General features: G+C 33.1%; 2 long non-coding RNA genes across 2 annotated transcripts; both read right to left on the bottom strand.

Moving 5' to 3' along the window:
• Window positions 1-122: 122 nt before the first annotated feature.
• LOC105434863 lies at window positions 123-16,032 on the bottom strand. Its single transcript, XR_004215545.1, has 8 exons — window positions 16,024-16,032; window positions 15,309-15,500; window positions 13,159-13,476; window positions 11,402-11,453; window positions 11,152-11,278; window positions 2,253-2,549; window positions 1,178-2,166; window positions 123-504 (listed from the first exon to the last, which is right to left on the bottom strand). It is a non-coding gene; the product is annotated as an uncharacterized LOC105434863 (long non-coding RNA).
• LOC116402815 lies at window positions 3,404-5,745 on the bottom strand. Its single transcript, XR_004215461.1, has 2 exons — window positions 3,770-5,745; window positions 3,404-3,691 (listed from the first exon to the last, which is right to left on the bottom strand). It is a non-coding gene; the product is annotated as an uncharacterized LOC116402815 (long non-coding RNA).
• Window positions 16,033-21,311: the final 5,279 nt, after the last annotated feature.

The raw sequence follows: 21,311 nt of genomic DNA, 5'->3' as shown, positions 1-21,311 counted from the left end.
TTCTAATTTTTTTTGTCATCCAATTGTCCTATCATTAAAACTGTCTCAATTATTCCATCAGGGAAACTTCTAATCCAATAATGTTAAGTAAATTCAAAATATATTCAAATAAAACAACATTCTTTAGTTTCGGGTAATCTCTCTTTCCTTACTTGATGAATTCTATTAAATTAAATATTGAGTTCAACACATCCATAATACAATTTAATTAAGAACAAACTTTAAGTGTTATACAAATTAGAAACACACATAAAAATATATATAGATAAATACACTTTGAATGCAGATCTAACCACGAGCAGACCAGTTTTGAGCTTATGAGATAGACGCGGTTGGGCACACGGTGGTGGCGATTGTTGGGCACATATGCAATGGTTGAAGAAATAACTTACTTGACGGTGGTGGCAAGCATAACGATAGTCGAAGACAACATCGGTGGTGGATTCGACGACGACTGGATACCATTATTGCTGGCTTGCGGCAATTTAGGCCTAGAGCTTGTTACTGGAATGAAGTGTCCAGCATTATCCCATGTGTCACATGACAAAGTATACCATTGTAAGATTCTCTATTTGTTCAATACAAATTAAAAGGAATAGAAGAAAAAGTTGTATAATACATCACTATCTGTTCCATGACCAAGCTATCCATATTTTGGAAGACCGCAGTACTGAAAAAACCAAACATGCAAAATAACCATTGCTACAGGGAGTGAAGAAGGATGAAACAGTGCTTTATACCTTTTTTTTTGTCTAAGCCTAACTAGCACTACTCAATACATGACACTATTTTGTGAGCTAATTAAAACTAAGATTCAAACTAGGGCCCATCCATGCCAGAACAAAAATTAAAGATACCAACTTCTAAGACACTAATAAAGTAAGTATAAACCAAACAGAATGTTAAAAAGTGTGAACCTTCACAAGCCTAGCTAACTCATATTTCCAGTTCTTTTTCATACACAACACCAACCCTATCTCAATTATAATAAAAACACCAATTACACAGATAAGCACAATGCTAAAACCTACATCTCCAATCTCCAATCCATATATTAAACAGTCAAAGCTAGTGAACCAAGTAGAATTAGCAATTGACAATTTGTCATGTATACGAACATGAACAAATCACACAATATTGACAAAATAAAACCTCAAGGACGCAAGCAAAGAATTACCTTCGACAGTTATTTGATTGTAAGAAGATCCATATCCCAATGCAGTAGGACCCCAAACAAAAAAAATTCATTAGCCAGTCACATATATATTGGACTCTTCCTAAGAAACAAATAAACACACACACATTCATATCCACTTACATATAAGCAAGTCACATATATATAGATACGATACAATAACTATTAACTTACTCCTTTCATGCTTCAGTTTGTTAAAAACAATGTGCTTAAACATTTACTTATGTGTCGTTCGGGTTGAACAAAATTATATGAACAAAAAATCCCCACAAAATACTTCAAAAAAGTTCTTTCCTAATCTGATGCTAAGCACGATGTACGTGCTTAGAAAGGAACTCCGCCAATTCCGATCTAACTTCATCGATTTCATCTTGCGAGTATGTAGAAGGTAAAGTTTTCATACGTAGACAATAAAGTGGTTAAGAATTATTATCATTTCAAACAATGACATAACATATGTTTTAAAATTCTAATGCTTACGACATCTACAATCAAAGTACTTCTCGCAGAAATTATGTCACACATGAATCGCATAACATAGTACCTGCATTCTACCATTCCATTTTGTTTGGGACATTGTGGATGCACAATAAAAAACATACGTGTGAAACATTTAAATGAATAAATTATTTACGACTATCCTATTGGTCAAAGTCAAATACCTTCACAACCTTCCAATTTTGTTTTTTCTTCTTTGATATATTGAATGGCCTATCACATAATATAAGATTGTTACACAATTAAAATAGTTGCACACATAATAAAGACAGTAACAATAATAGTATAACCTACATTTGAAGCACTTCAGTCATGTCTCCGTCAATCCGATTCTTCAACGGGTCAATCCAAAATGCAGCACCCTTTGTAAGTAGTACGTATGTAGTTGTTAATCTCGACTTGAATCTGCAAAAGCATACTCCCGTATTTTGAAGTATGCTTTTCTTCGACTTAGGGTCAAGAATGAAGCTGGCCTACAATGTGAAAAACACATAAAAAGTATTAAATCTGTTAAAGTTAGTGGTTTAATATACGAACACTCAATTAGAAGGATTTTTACCTCAATTAGTTTATAGATTTTCTCTTTCATCTCTTTTGGAATGACATGCCAAGTAGAGTACGTGATAGGAACGTGAAACCTTATAGTCGTTCCAGTAAAACTCTCAACTTTGTTGCATTCGGTTCAATAGGTTGACCTAGTTCGTTGTACTGAATAACATTTCTTCGCCCCTCACTACTAAAACGTATTATATCTTTCATTCTCGTAGGGCCACATTTCTTTTTTTTGGCTACTAGTTTCTCCTCTTTCAGGGGTGTAGCAACTTGATCATCATCTGAATTAACCATTACTGCAAACCTACATGTGATTTAAAACATAACCCAACAGACTGTTAATAACAATACTCATTTAATATTTCATAACACTTACATAACAATTAATTGTAAATGTGAATTGTGAAATAACCAAAAAAGTGTTAACATAACCGAAAAGTCTAATATTAGAACCAATACATGACTTTCATAATTAAACGTTAACAAACACTTGGTTCTCAAAGAAAATAGGAAACGATTCATACACACTTAATTACGCAAAGTTCGCACTAAATATAGTAACGCACACAACACTTTCAAATTAGAATATCTACTACATAAAATTCTCCAAAATTTAAAAACAAAGAAACTGTTGAACATGAAAAGAAAACTTGATAACGATAGATTCTGAAGTAGTCATATATGAAAATGGAACTGTCCTACAAAGAAGAAAAAACAACAATAATTAACTCTATGTAATGAACATTGAATGACACACGCAAATAACAAAGTGTACGCATCTTACTATACATACTTATCAAAGTCAATTACTAACCCATATGACTTTACAGTCAGGTCTAGCATATGTTTTACCACCTTCATCAATATCACATGTTGTGTGGTAAGAATAAAATGGGGGATAGTGAGGTAACATGTCCCCTATGTCATCATCAACACATTTGTAGGAAAAGTCCTTCTCGAGTGGCATCACAATAACGGACCATCTTACATCAACAAGATTTATGACATGGAATATTTGTCTTTCGTGTGTGGCAATAATGAACGAATCTGAAGAATGGCCAATTTGGCTAAGGTCCACCAGTGTGTATTTAAGATCGTCCTTTCGAATACAAGCATTATTTTCAACCCAATTGCATTTGAAAATAACAACCTTAAACGTATTGTAGTTGACTTCCCAAATATTTTGAATGGTGCCATAAAAAAACATGTCACAAAGATCAGGTTTTTGTCCTTCGCACTAGACACTTGCATTGTTGTTGCAAATAACATAATCCCACAGTTTTGAACAGTTTGATGGTCCATTAATTATGTACAAAACGAGACTTTGTGGTAAGACTTTCCATTAATTATGTATCCGTTGTACGTCATTAAAGCAGGGTGGGGTCCACGTGCAAGCCAACGTATGGTGTTCGAAAGAACCTTTCCTTCTTGTAGTTCACTCGTCACCTATTGAATAGAACATTTAATTGTTCTAAATATTGAACAATTAGATGAAACGAAAATGAATTTTGATTGTTTAAGTACCTGATCCTCAAACCATGTATCGAATGATCGATTATGTTCAACTTGTAGCCATTGTTCATTTTTGGCTCTTCTGCGATTTTCCATCTTTAATTGATTGAAATGTTGTCTACAAAATGTTTCATATATTAAAATGGTCCCTTGAGGGTAAATTAATGGCAGTATATAATCATATGAATGTTTACTCAACGTATGGGTGCACTTCTCCAGTGTTTTGTAAGACATGAAGATGTGCTTGCTTCAGTTGTCAGCGTCGGGTCGAACGTATGTTCCTACTGATAGTGGTCGATCGTTTTGTATGTCTGCCCTTGAATTGAATGACCCAAGTCCAATAGGATCTAATCCAGAAAGAAAATCTTAACAGAATTCAACTGCCTCCTCACATATGCTTGCTTCTGCAATGCATCCTTTCGGTCGAGTTCTATTGCGAACATAACTTTTCAACACTTTCATGCATCTTCAAATGGGTACATCCACCACAAATATACAGGTCCACAAAGCTTTACTTCTTTAACAAGATGAACGACAAGGTGAATCATGATTGTAAAGAACGAGGGTATGAAATACTTATCAAGATTGCATAAAATCAGAACTATATCTTATTGCACTGCATCAAGATCTGAGACGGATAAACTTTTGGCGTAAATCGCATTGAAGAAAAAGCAAATCTATTGATAGTGTACCTCATATTCTTCGGTAGAACTGAACGTTTTGCAATTGGAAGCAGTTGCTGCATTAAAACATGACAGTCGTGTGACTTAAGGCCAGTCAGTTTTAAATCATCCAAAGAGACACGACTGCTAATATTTGATGAATAACCTTCTGAAATTTTGATTTCTGACAAAGTCTTACACAACTAATACTTCTCTTCTCTTGACATTGTATAACATGTCGCAGGAATGTAAGTTCTATTACCAGTAAACATTGGTGCCAATTCTGGTCTAATTTTCATTTCAACCAAGTCAAGTCAAGTATTCATCTCATCCTTACTTTTTCCTGGTATATCAAGCAAGGTGCCCACTATGTTCATGCATACATTTTTTTCAATATGCATTACGTCTAAACAGTGTCGAACATGCAAGTGTTTCCAATATGGTAGTTGAAAAAATTCTGGTCTTTTTTTCCAATAGTCATTGCCACTTTCATTATGCACGGTCTTCCCACACTTCTTTCCACATGAAAATATCATGTATTTCAGCTTAAGGTACATGGTCCCTATTAATATAATTAGATTATTCTGAGGAGATATTATTCTGGAGATATTATTTGATATTAAATTTTTTTTTTTTTTATGGAATTCTAGCCTCCACACCCCTGCCTCCGTTGATCATTCATCAACGGAGGCAGAATCATCTCTCATTAGCCATCAACGGAGGCAAAATCATCTCCCATTAGCCGAAGCCACCCCTTAGATCTGCAAATCTGCCGTTGTCGTTGCACCTTCCCTTTGCCACTCATTGCTGTTCAAATCTGCCACTATCCAAACCCCAGAAACCCCATTTGTTTTTCACTAGCGTCCGCGGCGGCCATCTCCTTCATAGTTCTTCGTCCGACCTCTTGTTTTTCTGTTAGCCAAGCAGCCGATTGAACCTCTACCAGTTGAAGCCGAACGCCCAGCCGAAGAGTTTCGGTTTTGTCCGTCGTCCAAGAAGCTCCGCTCGCCGCTGCGTTTCGTTGTCGTTGCTCCATCTTCTTATGTTGTCTCGACAAAACCCATGAAACCCCATGTCCTCAGATCCTCGCGTCCGCCTCCAATCTGTTCCAGACCTGTCTGATTTCGTTCAGACCCATTCTTCATGTCTGCCTTTGAAGTTTAGATCGAAGCCCAGATCCAACGACGCCTCCATTCTGTTTTTGTTCAGATCCGCTAAGCCTCTCTGCTCCATTCAGTTCAGTTTCCGTTCTGTTCGCCCCAGATTTCCCGTTTAATCTGATTCTGACTTGCTCTAGTTTAGTTCGTTCAGTTCCATCTGATCCGACAAAAACACTTCTGTCCAATTCCGACCCTGTTTTCGTCCAGCTTTGATTCTACTTTGCTTCAGTTTTGCTCTTTCATTTTGCCCCCGGAGTTCTTGTTTCGTTCTTCCTAGGTTCTGTTATAGATCTCTATACGAGGATCTATGTTTCTATCCCAGAAGTTCTTCGTTTCGCTCTTCGTGGGTTTGTTTTAGCCTAGAAGTTCTTTGTGTGTTTGTTCTTCGGGTTTTTTATTCTATTCTAGATATATTGTTTCTTTTCTTAGTTCTTAGCAAACTCAAGTTTGTGATTTCAACCTTGAGTTTGAGGGAGGGTATTAATATAATTAGATTATTCTTAGGAGATATTATTGTTAGGAGATATTATTCTGGAGATATTATTTGATATTATTTCCTTAAGTGTATTTCTCTATGGTATATATAGGCTTGTATCTCTATTAAGTAATGAATGAAATATAGATTTATTCCATAAAATCAACAGTCCCCTCCAAGTGTTGGGATAATTTATGTCCTAAAACTCGTAGATTGTAAATATAATCCATTGACCTTTATTAATAAAGTGTTATTATTGTAATAATTGTTATTGATTAAATTATTAGTTTTTTCTTAATAATCCAAATCCAATAAACTAACATCCTAATTGTTTAATGAGTCTTAAACAGTATGTAGAGACATACAGGGATCAATGTTCAAGATCATCCTAAAGGGTCTATAGTATAAGGATAAGGTTAGGTACCTTATCCTAGTAACACTATTGATACGGCTCACTTTGTATTTGATACAAACGCAATGATTCAACGTGTTCGTGTAGTTGACATGCGAGTAAGGGTATCCTATGCAATAAGTTTGCATAAGATCGGACTGCGAAATAGTAACCACTAAATGTAACTTCGTTAACTAGTTAGGTTTCTATTTCACTAGGATGACCTAGGTAACTTAGTCTTAATTCTAAGTGTGTTATGAACTCTTATTCGCGAGGGATTGTCCTTTGATTTGTACGGGTGAGAGTGGTTAGATCGCCGACTCAATAATCTTATCATTTTGGGGATAAGACCGAGTGGGGAGCTAGAAACATAATTACACAAGATGAAATTCACTAATTCCCTACTTTAGGGTAAGTAGATGAGTGTTGCCTTAAATTGTGTCTCCAGGTCTTGAACAAAGAGCCCTACCCTCTCTATGGCACGAAAGGAATTTCTGTTTATTGGTAGGACCATAAAAAGGTTGTTCATTGGAGGAACACTGATATTTAAGGATGAGAGGTAACCTAGGGATGAAACGGTAAATTGACCCAACTAGTGTTATAAACACTCGTGAAGACTAACTTACTGTTATTGGTCTATATTCGTGGACACATAAATATATCTACAGTGAGAAGAATTCAACTGTGAGTCTTTAGTGGAGTGTACACACAGTTAACGAATATTGATTAATGTGATTAATGAGTTTAGCCAATTAATCTCAGATCGTTGTAGCTTCTGATATGTAGGTCAATTAGGTCCTATTCCTAGCTCGTAAAGGGTAATGAGATTTATTTATTGGTTGTAATTTGAAATGTTCAAATTTACTTAGGGAGTTAGTTTAATGTATAGTGATACATTATAATATAAAGTTTGTGAAACTTTATTATATAAATTTAACTTTGGATATGATTCAAAATTAATTTATGAGAGAAAATATTTAAATAAGTGCAAATATTAATTTAATGTGAATTGAATTCATATCAAAATTATTGATCATGAGAGAAACTTATATTTGAATATGATTCAAATATATATATATGATATTTAATTTAGTTATTAATTAATTGGAGAATTAATTAATAATTTAGTTCATTTAATTAAATTTGATTTAATTAAATTTGTAAGATATTGTAGAGACATTAATTAAATATGATTTAATTAATTATATTAATATAAATCTATAAAATATTGGAGAAATATTTATTCAAATAAGATTTGAGTGAAATATTAATTAAATATGATTTAATTAATTATTAACTAATTGATTAATTGTTAATTAATTAGTAGATTTGAAAATTGAATCTTATGATTCTGTCCTACTCCTTTTCCTATTCCAAGAAGGAAAAAGAGTTACAAATATCTAGAAGAAAATAGTTTTCTTTAACGAAATTCATTAAGAAAAAAAGCTAAAGTTTTTTTTCTTTGTAAAAAGAGTTTCCCTCAAATATCTCTAAACTTTTTCTCATCCCAATTGATTTCCACAAACCAATTTCATCCCAGACGATAGGAAATTCTCCGACGGGTGGTGTCCCAATTTGGAGATTGATTTGTATATTCAGAGACTTTATCGAAAGTAAGTTCTGGTATCTTATCTTTAAAAGCATGCTTAGAATTTATTTAGAATTTTAATTCTAAAATTTTGCCAATGTATAGATATTTTAAGATTTTCAAATTAAATTGGGTAATGGTAATTTAATTCTTCTGCTGCCGTACGGCTTTTATCCCTTCACCGACAAGGGTTGTGGAGGAATTCCATGATCTTGCTTCCCATTAATTTTTTTTTTTTTTTTTGTAATCTGTATGGATGATGTCTGGGCAAATACTTCATGTGTTCCATGTATGACATTTTTTTCCATGTTGCAATCTTATTGAAGTAGTCTCCTCTCCATATATTGAACAAGTCTTATATCCTTTCACACTAAAACCGCATAGATTACTATATGCTGGAAAATCGTTGATGGTCCACAATAAGACAGCCCGCAGTGTGAAGTATTCTTTCTTATATGCATCGAAACAAAAAACTCCATCTTTCCAAAACATTTGTAGGTCATCAATTACGGGTGCTAAGTACGTATTGATATCGTATTTCGGTTGCTTTGGACCTGATATTAACATTGTCAACATCAAATATTTTCTTATCATACACAGCCATGGTGGAAGGTTGTATATTGTAGTGATAATATGCCAACAATTGTACGTCGTCGACATATCTCCAAATGGGTTAATTCCATCAGTAGACAAACCCAAACGAAGATTTTTTTGTTTTGACCCAAAGGTTGGTCACATGTGGTCAATCAACCTCCATGTGGAGTGTCAGCCGGGTGTCTCAAAATACCATTAACTTTTCTATCTACCGCATGCCAACGCAAGTTCTTAGCATTTTCGAATCACTTGAATATTCTTATAAATCTTGAAACTATTGGAAAGTACCACATGATCTACTTGGCAGGCACACTACATTTCTCCTTGTTTGAGTTCTTAGCGATCTTCCACCTTGACAAACCACACTTAGGGCACTTGGTCATGTTTTCATATTCTTTTCTGCTCAAACAACAATCATTAGGATATGCATTTTGGTAACTTAGTCCTAAGGCACCTAGTGTTTTCTTCGCTTCGTATAAGGAAGATGAAATTTCGTTGTTATCAGGTAATAGATCACTTATTATGGACAGTAATTCAGAGAAGCTAGTGTTACTCCAATCATACCTAACCTTCAGGTTATACAATCTCACGAGGGCTGACATCTTTGTGAATTTCTTACATCCTGGGTATAAGGGTTTCTTCGCGTCATTAAACATAGTGTCAAAGGTATTTGATGCATTAGAATATTGTTCTTGAATGGATTGAACCATATTAACTATATTAAATAAACCTTAAATAAACCGTCGTTTTCATTAGTTTCATCCACTGTATTTTCCATCGTGTTGGTAACATTATCTGAGTTCAATTCTTCACCATGTCAGAACCATACCTTGTAACTTTTATCATTTTCATTGGTATACAAATGATACTGAGCTGTTGAGACATCCTTAAGTAAACGATTGTCGCAATTCAAACATGGACATCTAATTGAATTAGAACCTTTGGCATGACTCAACCCAAATTTAATGAACATTTTGACTCCTAAATCATATTCTCTTGACATCCTATTTTGGGTCATCCATGACTTGTCCATTGTGTAGATGTCTAAGTTGGCCTCGAAATAAACCTGATTACAAAAGAGATTATGGGCAACAACTTTTAAAACTCAAACTTTCAAAACGGTAGATAATCCTCAAAATACTCAATAATTTATTTGATACCATTCAAAAATTTTCTATCCCAACTCATTAAATCGAAGATACAAAATAGTACTATATAGATAGTTGTATTTGAAATGATTGTGGTAGGAAAAAACATCACACACACACAAAAGTATATTTTCCAAAATAGTTAATCAACAACAAACTTATATATACTAAAGAAAATATTGTAAGTATATATACCAAAAAAATATCGTAATCAACATCAAACTTAGTCCTAACAGCTGGTTTTCAACTTAATCTTAAAAGTATACTAAAGAATAATTCATAACTCCAATGATCCCCTAAATTTCAAAACCAAATACTAGAGCGGTATTGTTCAGCTTTTCAATCCACCCATAATTCCTCACATCTATATATCAGAGTTCATCAAGTTGAGAAAATTTGTTCAGCTCCCCAACTTGCCACCTTCCCAATCAACAACAAATCATTATTTCTTAATGCAACATTACTACCACACAGAAAACAGTTTAACAAACTTATTGACAACATTATATTCATTTCTTCAAAGTTAAATCAAATCATTATAGCACAAGAGAGAAAATTATGAAAATAAATTGAGGAAAGGGGTAATTTTTCAAAAAAATTGAAGTTTCATTCTTTTTTTCAACTTGAGCTTTTATGATCTACACATTTAATGTAGATTCCCTCTTTCCTTCTCAATTTCACCTATACCTTCATCACTTACCAAATATATAACATATACTGCCAATATTTTCCTTCAAATGTGAATAAAATTAATAATTGCTAAATAACAAAACATACTCCTAGTCCTACACTCCATCCCTACTTTAAAAAAATATTAATATTCTTGTAGATATACATTTACCTTTTTACCAATGTTTCAAAAACAAAAGCAAAATTAAGATATGAAATGAAATAGTATGGCATAAATGATGGAAGGGAAATTCACCAACAACTCATTCGTAATATTATCTAAAATTAATGCCTATGAGCTAGAATCACATGCATTCATCTTTACTCCAGACATGAATATGCTCACAAAATTTCTCATATTTCGAGTGGCTAAGCTACAAAGAAATAGTTGCAAATAATTTTTAGCAATTTAATATTACTAAAAAGAAAGCAAAATCGTCTAAATATTTTTTCTCCTATTTAAAATGATTTACAAAATATATTGAAATTAGATGTACATTTCACTCTTTATCATTCCAAACCCTAAACAAAACAAGAAAAAACTAAGAATTCATTCACCCATTCTCAAATAGTGATCTATTTCGGCTATAAGTCTGATATATTGTTTGTCCAAAATTTAAAATTGCACACATTACATACATTTTGACATGGAGTTGAGGGAAAGATTACAAAGAAATAGAGAAATAGAAAAGGAAGAGACGACTTACCGATAGAGGAGGTCACAGATGCAGATTGAATATTCAAGAGAATGCGACAGATTGGAGATTACGGCCACGACTGGATTGAACTGAATAGGACTGATTAGTAGATGTGATGCAACAACAAGAATACCATCTGCATAAAAAAATTCAAAACAGTTTTCAGTTATTTAAATATTCAATTAAAAAAAAGAAAAGAAAAAAAAAACGAAGGAAGGTAAAATCAATTTTCCATCACAATGATAAATGAGGAACAAACCTCTAATTTTTCCAAATACTAACTTCTCATAAGCAGCAATTTCGAACTTCACCTATGAAAAGGAATCCTGGACGCGTGTTATCAATGCATAAAATGATAAGTCTAGAGTATAATGTTCAGTAAAAGAAGAAAAAAGAAACAGAAGAGCCAAAAGTAGGCAAACAGAGAATGAACAAGGTGCCATCAAATGAGATCTTCATTATAAAGAGTATGAATCATTTAGTTTAGCAAGAAAACAAAACAAAATAATATAAATCACAACTATTTATCGTGGGAAACAAGATATTTCAATGATTAGGATATGAAAATGTCATAAAGTCGAGATAAAACAAGCATATAACTTGCATCTAAAATTCCAAAAATATTTGATTGACACGTCTTGGGTTCTGAATTTTAGAAGCAAGCTTGAGGATGAAATTTCTGAATAGGTCTTCATCCATCAACTTATCTCCATTCTCATTCTTCCTCACACTGAGGGAGGACATTTAGAGCTGAATTGGATAATAGTGGATTTTTTACTATCAAATCCTTAATATCACAAAACCTTTAAGTTGGAAATTTAGTGAAGCCTGAAGCTTTAAAGGTATTCTCTTCATTTATAGGCTTAAACATCCCACTTTTAAGTGGCAAGTTTTGTTTTGCGTATCTCTAATCATTTTCCACTTTTTAATTAGGTTTTGAAAAATGTACTGTCTCTGTTGTTCTTAGTTAAAGAAATTCTGAAAGATTGATGTTTGATCTTTGTTTAAATACTTTTATATCCTTACATTTAGTTTGAGTAATTATACTTGCTTAGTAAGATAACCTTTATATCAATCTCTATAGCTTTTCTGTCTCAAACTGATGATGCAATACATAATGTGTTATTGTACCTTTGTAGAAAATGATTCACTAGTTTTTGGAGGGTTTAATTACAAATTTGGTTCGTGTGTGTCTATGATTTGATAAAATCATGTAAAGCCTACTGTTGAAGACAAAACAACTTTTCCCTAAAATCAATTTTCCATGTATATAAAATCATGTAAAGCCTATTGTATATATGTATATAGATATGTTAGGACTTCGGAGTTTTCATATATACTTGTGTGTCTAGAACAAAACAACTTTTTCCTAAAATCTCTCTCATTCTAGTTTCCATTTTCAATTAAATAATACTCTCTTTCTTATTCATACATAAACCAAACTAAGATTTGATATCTTGTACTTCTTCTATTCTATTGGATTTCATTCATATACAATACCCATTTTCTAAAAATAAGTAATGAATATCCAGCTGTAGGTGTACAATATTTCCTATAAAAATTTAGTAGGTTGTTTTATCTGCAAAGCTTACAGAATATATTGCAACAACTCATTCCATTTCATTATATTCAAAATCAAATCTATCCTACAACAACATATAAACTTGGCATAATTAGTTTCTAATAACATCCAATGATTTGTATGTTAACTCCACATAGCACTAGTACTACTACTATATATGTTGGTTATTGTAATAATATTTAATACATCCCCCATCCATGAACACATGAAACTTGGGTGTGTGTGTATGGATTTGAAATAGAACAAAAGCTAAGGTCTAGGGACGAAGGGTAGATCTAGATTTGAAATAGAAATTGGATTGGGTCAACCATATTGGAAATTGGAGCCAGTCAATGGGACTTTCGATAAATAAAATTAAATTTCAATGTACACTATCAACACAGAATCAAACCGTCACAGAGAGAGGAACAAAGAGAGAAAGAATAGAAGCTTACCAGCAGAGGAGGTGACGAGGGGCACGAATGGCAGCGACGAAGAAGAGGGGCACGAATGGCAGCGCCGAAGAAGACGGGAACGAATTGAAAAGGTTTGGAGATTGCGCAGGGATTGCGGGGGTTTCGTTGTTCGTTAATGGCAGCGATGGAGTGAACAGATCGGCACGTCGAAGCAAATAGACGGCCACGCCGAAGTGAACAGATGGTCACAAATAGGGGCGGATGGGGACGGGGCCGGAAGACGGTCAAATTGGAGATGGATACTTCGCGCGAGAATTGAAGAAAATAATAAGGGTTTAGAATTTGGGCAAATATTTTCTAAATTTCTAATCTTTATTTATTATTTTTTAATAAAAAATAAAATATTATTTTATGTTTTTTTCTATGACATCAAATAACTGTCGCCGAATGTATTATCTGAAAAATTTCGTCTTTTTCTATTAGAAATGCGAAATTTTACATTTTGTGACAGTTTTTTTTCCTCTCTCCATTTTGTGATATACACAAATGTCATAGTAGACATGTCGAAATGGTACAATTGTGTAACTACCTTGGGAAGGAAAACAATACTACAATGTGTAATATTAATATATCTAAAATATTTCATCTTACCAATACACTTGGAAACATGAAAAGGAAACTCCAAATTCAATGTTCGTAACTGCAAATTACTAGATAGGTTGATTTCTTCACGAGCACAGTTCAATCTTCTCAAATTCTTTGCCTCTATTAATGATTATGCAATGAGTTTCCATCTTGTCATTGAGATGAAAGCCCAAATTGACACATGTTGAGTCCTTTTGTCTATGGACTTAGTGTATAATGTCATGCATCTTGAACTTAGTGTACAACAGACCATGCAAAATCGTGTATAATGTCATGCATCTTGAACTTCTTGATCTCTCCCCATTTGTTTTTTCTTATGTCTTGAAAAAATGACCTCCCTAGTAGTTCTTTGAAATAATCATCACCAACATCTTCTATTGCCTTTTTAATCTGTGGTTAAATGAAACCTTGTGTCATCAATTATTTTATATCAAATCATTTTTTTTAATCTCATAATCTTTAGGGAACAAAGCACAATATATAGGTGAAACATTGCTTCAAACAACTGGATGAGAGGTGGTTAAAACTGATCTTTAGTATGGATTGCATTTCATTTTCTTGTTGCATAATTGTGCCAAGTTCATTGTCCTTGAATGACAATCTTTTTCTGAATTTTTAGAATACACATAGGCTCTCAACTACCCTTATTGCAAGAGGAGAACCTTTTAACTTTGCCACAATCCTAATCGATCACAACCAACTTTGAATTTTCAAACACCTCTAGTTAGTTGGAAAATGTCATTTATCTAAACAACTCCCAAAAGTTGTCCTTGTCTAGTTCACTTAAATGATGGGGAAAACTGTGTCGAAAGTATGTACAACTTGATAAGTACGAGTTGTGATCAAAATCCTACTTCCCTTTAGCTCCACCCATAAGAAAAAGTTTTTAGACTAATCCATTTCGCCCGGTTAAGATTCCACACATCATCCATAACAAACAAGTATTTTTTTTCCATCAATTTTCTCTCGAAGCATACTTTGCAACGTATCGAAATGAAGATTGAGCTTAAGTCTCTTTTTTGTGAGAGACTATAAAATTTTCAACAATTACTTTGATATCAAATTCTTCAGAAATACACACTCACGTTGTCAATTCGAAATGTTTATTTTCTTTCATATCGTCGTAGATAGATTGAGCAAGAGCAGTCTTTCCTAATCCTCTCATTCCAATAATGGCAACCACAGTAAGACTTTCCTGGCGATGTTGGTATCCAATAGAAAACGTACAATATCTTTCTTGTCATCATCTCGACCAATTAATTCTCCTTCAAGTATAAAGAGGAAGTCTTTGATCGTTTCGTTGCTTCATCATTTCATATCTCTCTCATGTTATTAAAAAGATTGAATTGAGCTTTATCCTTAACGATAGTATTTAGTTTCACCCTGACCCTTTGATTTGATGACCAATTTTCAAACGAAATACAATTTGATTAGATTCTGAGAAGAAAATACATATTTTTTTGGTACTGTTAGTTCTATGTTTGGCCATAACTTGCCTTTTGGAGGATTCATATAGGATAAGTTTTGTATTTGATCCTTGAAACCCATTCCTCCACAGCATAAGTTTTGTATTGCTTCTGTTCTACGTGGAGTAGTAGTGTTTGAATGAGGGAAAGAGTGTCTTTCAGTTTGTGAAGTTCTTCAATGGAAACTGGTCCACAACAATCCAAGCTCATGGAGTGAGAAAGAACCCAATTTGGTGGCAATATTTGCTGCAAGGCTGAACAGAATTGATTCTGCCATATAGATGACAATTAAACAGTGTGAGATCTTTTGGTCTCACACTCAACCCATTTTTAATGACTTCAACTACCATGCATATTAATAATTTTTTGGGTTTCTTTTGAAAACGTACATGTGTTAATTTTCGATCTATATATTCATTGATGTGTACTATGCTTTTATTATGTATCTGTTTTTCTTCCTTTCTTTTCACATGGAGAGGTCAGGTGAGGTTGGTAGGTTGAATTTAAGCTTTTCCAATACATGAAAACAAGCAACAAAAAGAATCCAATGATACATAACTCGGTTGTTCAATTTGAAAAAAAGAAAAGAAGACATACATGGCATTAAAGTTATGTCAAGAACTAAATAATTTGTCCATTATTTAGAGTCTGGATAACAATACATTTAGCAAATAAAAGATTGTCAAGAATTTTATTATACAATAATACACCATTAATGTCAAGTTTGTTAACATTCTTGGCTTTACCTTTTCCCTAGCCAAGTTATCACATTATTCTTGACAAACTGAATTACTTGACACATTGTCGAAACAAATGGTATGCAACCATTTGTATAAACTAAAGTTGTATTGTTTCATGTCTTTTTGTAATTGTCAATATGTGAAGAAGAGACATAACTATTCTAATAGCTAGCCACAAATAATGAAGAAGCGTGTTTCTTCCTCAAATTACTTGGGAGAATTTTTTTCACCATTATTTTCTCTCGCAAAACAATTTTTTTTTGTATATTTACTTTATTTTCACAAAGCAGAGTACGTGGCATTGTATCGAAAGGTGTTGCTTTAATGAGAAAATAAATTTATTATATCTTGAGAGACAATTGCTCAGAAAGCTTATGCACTAAAGTGAGTGTATGAAATTGTCTTAAGGAAATAACATGATTTCTTTGGACACTGATTCTATTTTATATACCATGTTTCACTACTACAATAAATATCAGCTTATGATAACGTTAAAGAAAACGAATCTTATTAAGATGTTAATTTTTTTATTTAGAATATTCTAATAATACAAATCTTAAAAAATATAATTTTTATAATAATAGTGGTAAAAGTGAGCTTAGCTTAATTGGTAATTATATATATATATATATATATATATATATATATATAACAATTAAGTTCAAACTATTAAAAACTTAATCTTATAAGAAAATCATCTCAGTTCTATTAGGAAAGATTTCATCAGATTTTCTAATGTGACAACTGAAGTTAAAATATCAAACAAAACAACATTGTTTTGGGTAATCTCTATTTCCTTCCCCCCTGAAGTTTATTTAATAGTGAGTGCAAGACTTTGGATACAATTTACGAACAAACTATTCCTTCTGTTTAAGTGCTAGGAATTATTTTAATCCTGCACTATTGAAAATAATATACACAGGTACACAACAATGACAATTTAAATGTGAACAACAACCTAAAAAATGGAGTAAAAACCATGTGACTCTATTCAAAATCTACACCAACAACGATATAATTATAGCTAGCATCATAAACAAAATCATCCAAGATATATATATCTGAACTGTTGGAATGTCTAGAATTCGTTATGTGTAGCCTTACGAACAACCTAGTACGGAAGTCTTGTTGATCAAGGTTCAGGGGGTAACGGACTTCCTAGTGTGTGTTTGGGGGTAACGCCCTAGAAAGCTCTTTGGTTTTCATAATAGAGCACATGTACTTATTTATGAGCTATTTACGATTTTGGCCCTAGAGTTCAAAAGAGTGCAATATATAAACTCTCTAATCTACTGGTGACATTTTGTAATCTGAAACATTCTCTCTAATAATATTTGTTCATCCTCTACTCTGTGGACATAGCTACCACACTATTATGAACAACGTATATCTGTATGTCTTTACGTTTTTTGTTTTTGCTTTTCTGTTGATTGTGTAACATAAACAATTTGACAAAAATAAAAGTAGATACAATATAAAGATGTATTTTGTAAAAGTGACACCTAATCCATGGGTTGTTCCTTCATGTTGTCCATCTCTCACAAATTGTTTTAATTGGATCATCTTTGACTAACGGGTTTCATCACCCAAACTCAGACGTGTCAAATAATTAACTGAATTCACCCGGCACTAGTCTTAGTGGCAAGTTTGGGTTGATCACGGGAAGCACAATAGTGCAAATTCTCAAACAAATTAAACTAATTTTCAACCACGTGAATGTGGGGTTTAAGTTGAAATTGATGTCAGAAATTAAATTGCAAAGAAAAAAAATAAAGCTTGTAAAAATCTTATATTAAAAAAATCTAGCTGGGTTGTTACAGTTTCTCTCTTGTCCAAAGAATTCATTCATCAAACGACTATCATTACTTACCAATAGGTAATCTTCAACCTAACCAAATTAATTGAACCTACCGATTAAATTATCCTAAGGTTCTTATTTGTTCTAATTCAATAGCATGTGATATCGAATTTTCCAAAAAGCATTACATTCCCTTAGGTGGAATCCCTACACTATAAGAAATCGGAGTTCTTCCAACACCGTCGAGGATGTCGTCAATAGGAACGTCAAGGATAGGCAAATCTAGCAACGTTGAAATGTTACCATCAGCAGTGTTGTTGTTTTTCGACGATGTAATTAGTAGCGCCGGGGCTGGCTACGTGAAAAGTGAAATATATTATTTAATTGTTCAACCATCCCCAACCGTACCCAGGCAGACGTTGAAAGTAGGACCCTATTTTCAACGGACTACATCATTGCGTTAGGAAAAATGGACGGATTAAATAATAAATGACATTTCTTTTGACGTCGTTGCATGGCATTGGGAAAGTTTGTGCATACTTCCGACGCCATAACTGAAACGTCGGTGTTTGAGGACTTTACTCCTGACGCTTTATGTAAAGCATCAGGAGTGGTTGTGTTTCCTGACGTTTTCGATGTGCGTCAGAAGTGCCCCACACATAAACCCTTTTAGTTCTGTAAATCACAGAACTCACATAAGGGAAAGAAAGAGAGACGAAATCGAAAGAGAAGAAGGATTTGTCGAGTTTCACCGCCTATTGTCGTTTCTTTGTATGTCATCATCTGCTGCCGTTGCACCTATTTCCAATAAGTAGTTTAGTTTTAGTTTTATTTTAGTTTATTTTTAGTTTAGGGCAATTTTGATTTTGAATTTCTTTTAATTATTTAGATTATAAATTTGTTTTAGGAATAAGATTTTTGAATTTCAAGTGTTTCTTGGATTTATGAATTAATTTCAAATTTGACGAGGGGGTTGAATAGAAAATTGGGGGGGGGGGGGGGGGGGGGAGGGGGTACCCGCCTGTTCAGTTAATTCAATAGCTTTTTTCATTGCTTTGCGAAATGAAACTCTATTCTTTAATTGTCCGGCTATAAATTCTGCGAGAATATTAGGGTGTCCATAAGGGTTTCCTATTCTTGTAATAGCAATGTTGAGTTTTCGGTTCCCAGAATTGAATTCTTTTTGTACATTAATCTGTAATTCTTCGATTTTTCGAGATGAAATAAATAAATAAATGGATTTTTGTTCAAGAATGAAATCTTATTGGAACTGTCCATATCCAGTTCATCCTTCGGAACCATATCACATCCCTGTATTGAAGGCTTGAAGGGGGAGGGGGTTGTATTTAATTGAAATTTTGTTTTGGCTATTCTATAGTTATGATAGTCCTTAGCCTTTAGACGTTCAAACTTGATTGTTGTTTATTTTTTTATAGTTTTGTTTGTTAGAACGATTAGAAATTTGTTGTTGATTTATTATGGTTATCCTGCAGTTATGGTAATCTTTTCTCTTTAGTGCAAACTTAGTTTGAAATATGTTAGTAGTTTTGGGGGGTTTAAGGTTTAGGTAGCTTGTAAAGTATGTTGGTAGGGATAGGTAGGTTGTAAATATTGCAGTTATTGTATGGTTAGTTTTTTTTTACTATCATGCAATTATGGTAGTCTTTTGTAGTTTAAACTTAGCTTGAATGAAAAAATGAGGAGGGAGGGGGTTGGACATAGCTTATTCATGGAGGAATATCCGACTAATGATCAAATATATTTATGTTTTAGGTCTTTAACGATGGACAAGGGTTGGATGAAAGTTAGGAATAAGTTCTCGGTTGAGTATAGAGAGGGTGTGTCCCAATTTTTAGAGATTGTCAAATTCCATGTCGATGCTTACGAACGAATAAGGTGTCCATGTAAGAGATGTATGAACACAAATTGGGACTCACTAGAGGGTGTGGAGTGACATCTATTAACCATTGGAAATCCCCCTCCTATACATAATGAGTGTATCATGGAGAGTCCGTGAACTTACATAGAGGTATCAAAAGGTTTGATGAAGGAACCAGGTTACTCAAAAGGTCTTAGTTGGGGACCCAAGCCCAAGTCCTACAAAGTTGTGCTAGCAGTTCTTCGACCACACATATTACAAAAGATGTTAATTGCAAACACGTGTTTGAAGTTCATAGACAATTTCTTGATATTTTTATACATTTATACGTTTGTTTTAAAGCACGATGCTAATGTAAATATAGATAATATAAGGTTAAAATGTCATTGTCTTTTGTATTTTAAAGTTTGTTTAGTTTTAGTCTATTATATATTTAAAATAACATTTCTATTAAATATTTAAAATGGGATAATAATGTAAATATAGATAAATAAGGTTAAAATTGTAAGATTCGTTTTTAATTTGAGTACAGGAAGTAAAATTCAACTAAGTATTAAAGAAATTGACGTTTGAATAAATCCATGGAAATGATTAAGCGATAAAATCTTTTATGGTTAAGTATAAGTTTTGCAATTAAGAAGTTAATTCGTGAGAAAGTTTTTAGAAAATAAGGATTTACAGTAGAATCTATAAGTTTAAACCCTCTCAAAAGAAAGTCTTCGCGTAAGTTAAGAAGTGAAGTTTTGACTAAAACGACTAAGCGTTTGGGTAGTCTTTGCGATAAGAACCAAGAGTTTCACAATTAAGAAGTCTGCGAGGAATAAGTGTTCTAAGTGTTCTAAGCGAGTAAAAGTTGATTAGTTCGTGTGGAAGGTTTCTTATAGTACAAATATAACCATACTATAAGGTAATTCACGAGAAGTGGTAAGTGGTTAAAGTTATTTGTAATACGGGGCTAGGTGAGAAGTAAGGTTTGACAAAGAAAATAACAAATCTTATTTGAAAGGGATTAACGTGTAAGATTAAGGAGTTAAGCATGGCTGGGCTGAGTATTAAATTTACACGTGTAAAGTTTTAAGTAGGAGTTGGCAAACTGAGAAGAGTTTAAGCATGACTAAGATAGTTTAAGGGCTCTATAAATATAGAATTCAGTCATTAAATAAGCACAAAAAGATTTTATTTAAAAAAAAAAACTAAAATGTTGCCATTTTGTTTTGGCGAGAAGAAGAAAAACAAAGTGTTAAGTATGACGATTTGTTCCAAGAAGGCTCCACGAGAAGAGAAGGAAGAGGAGGATTTTTGGTAAAGTGTGGTGAGTGCTTTTCTTTCAAAGCTTTGTGAGTATTTTCTCTCAAATGAATTCATGTTAAAATCTTTATTATGATATCTCTTTACTGATTTGAAAGAAGAATTCAAAAGAAAAGTGTTTCAAAAGAGATTTTTATGAAAAGTTTATATGTTTTCAAGCATGATTTATAATGTTAAAGCTTGATTTGATGATTATGATTTTTATACTACAAAATAGTTTTCAAATTATTAGTTGTTTCTTTGAGATGATGCTAACTTTTATGTGCACATAAAGAGTCAAGGTCACCAAGGAGTGTACGAGCTACATGATGATAAGTAGCTGACTTATGCGTTGAAATGAGCGTATAAAGCTTAGC

Source organism: Cucumis sativus, chromosome 3 (assembly GCF_000004075.3).
Source record: "Cucumis sativus cultivar 9930 chromosome 3, Cucumber_9930_V3, whole genome shotgun sequence".
In the NCBI taxonomy this organism is placed as follows: domain Eukaryota; kingdom Viridiplantae; phylum Streptophyta; class Magnoliopsida; order Cucurbitales; family Cucurbitaceae; genus Cucumis; species Cucumis sativus.
The sequence above is the reverse complement of the archived record's forward strand: the minus strand, read 5'-3'. Positions and strand labels throughout refer to the sequence as shown.